The 1,495-nt window shown below is 36.2% G+C and overlaps 1 long non-coding RNA gene across 1 annotated transcript in view; it reads left to right on the top strand.

The window, feature by feature from the left end:
• The first annotated feature begins 528 nt into the window (after positions 1–528).
• LOC108541918 (uncharacterized) overlaps positions 529–1,495 on the top strand; it is a 4,398-nt gene continuing 3,431 nt past the window's right edge. The window contains exon 1 of the long non-coding RNA XR_001889123.1: positions 529–582. This is a non-coding gene — a long non-coding RNA (uncharacterized LOC108541918). The remainder of the gene's footprint in view (positions 583–1,495) is intronic.

The raw sequence follows: 1,495 nt of genomic DNA, 5'->3' as shown, positions 1-1,495 counted from the left end.
GTATATGTCTTATCTTTCTTATGAGACCAGAAGCACCCTGAGGGCAGAGTCCATGCATTCTTTATCTTTGTTTTTTCTCCAGAGCATTCTACGTAGCCTATGTGTTATTTATATAATTATTTAATTTGATTAAATATTTAATGAGTAAATCTTTAGAATAAATAAATAAAATGAATAAAACAAAGCACTTTATGAACTTTGGGAATAATTTCAAAGGCCACAAAATCCATTACACAGACTAGTTTTCTTCGACTCATCAGTTATTTTGTTTTCTGCGGCAGTCACAAGAATACTTAAGTTCCTCATACTACCTTCTTCCCCTGCTGATTCACAAATTTATTATAATCAGAAAGCATGTGAAAAACTGAGAAACGGGAGAAAACAATCACTGACTGCCATTTGGTAATAGGAGTAATTATTAGGAGTCAATTAGAGCATTCCTTTTTATCTTTTGAGTTGCTTTGCTGGTTGTCATTCTCTATAGCTACTAAAAAGTCCAGCTAGAATTTGTTTTCTTGGTCACACAGGCAAAGATAATGTTTGGAGTTCAGCGGTCAAAAAAACCCTAATGACTGCACTTATGTATGTTTTTGTTTAACTTGCGGACAAAGACTTATGGATAGGTGCAAAAAAATAAGTCCTCTTTTGCAACCTGGAACTGATTGTTCAGTGTGAGTTTTGATACATGTAAGAAGGGATATCATGATACCTGAGACAGTTAACTAATGGGAGTATTGATAACCAGAGAGGTTGGTTCCAAGCTAGGCTCAGTGACTCATGCTTTCAATCTCCACACTTTGGGAGACTGAGGTTGGAGGATTGCTTGAAACCAAGAGTTCAAGACCAGCTTGGGCAAGAAAGTAACACCTTATCTCCACAAAAAAATAAAAATTAGCTGGATATAGGGATATGTGCCTGTAGTTGCAGCTACTCAGGAAGGGGAGGCTGAGGCAGGAGGATTGACTCCAGGAGTTGGAGGCTGCACTGAGCTTTGATGGCACCACTTACTCCAGCCTGGGCAACAAAGACAGATCCTGACTTTTAATTTTAAAAAGGTTGATTCTAGGACTGTAGAATAGATAGTTAAAAAGCATGGGATATAGGGAAATCCTCAGCTGTATTAATTTTGTATTCCAATTTTATGTTGACTTGATACATAAGATGGCATTTGGTTTTAAAAGCTTTTATCTTGAGAACATGTTGTCTGGAGTTAAAGGTATTAGCATATTCCACACATCTGTACTATTCTTGAGTATGATCGTTTAGGGTGTCAAATTGAGAACCAGGCAGATCCACCTATACTAAAAATGACCCTAAAGTAAGTTGGTTGAAGAAATTAGACCCCAAAGATTCTTGATTTTTCCATAGGTGAATTTTGAAGTCTTCATCAGTATATCCATGTAAAAATGAGATGACAGAAACCAAAATAAAATAATTATGGGCTGACAGGACAACGGGATTAAAATAAACATCAGTTTCATTAAAAGGGCTAATT

This window comes from Rhinopithecus bieti, unplaced genomic scaffold (assembly GCF_001698545.2).
Source record: "Rhinopithecus bieti isolate Rb0 unplaced genomic scaffold, ASM169854v2 scaffold_387, whole genome shotgun sequence".
NCBI classification, from domain to species: domain Eukaryota; kingdom Metazoa; phylum Chordata; class Mammalia; order Primates; family Cercopithecidae; genus Rhinopithecus; species Rhinopithecus bieti.
This window is presented reverse-complemented; position numbering and strand designations above follow the sequence as displayed.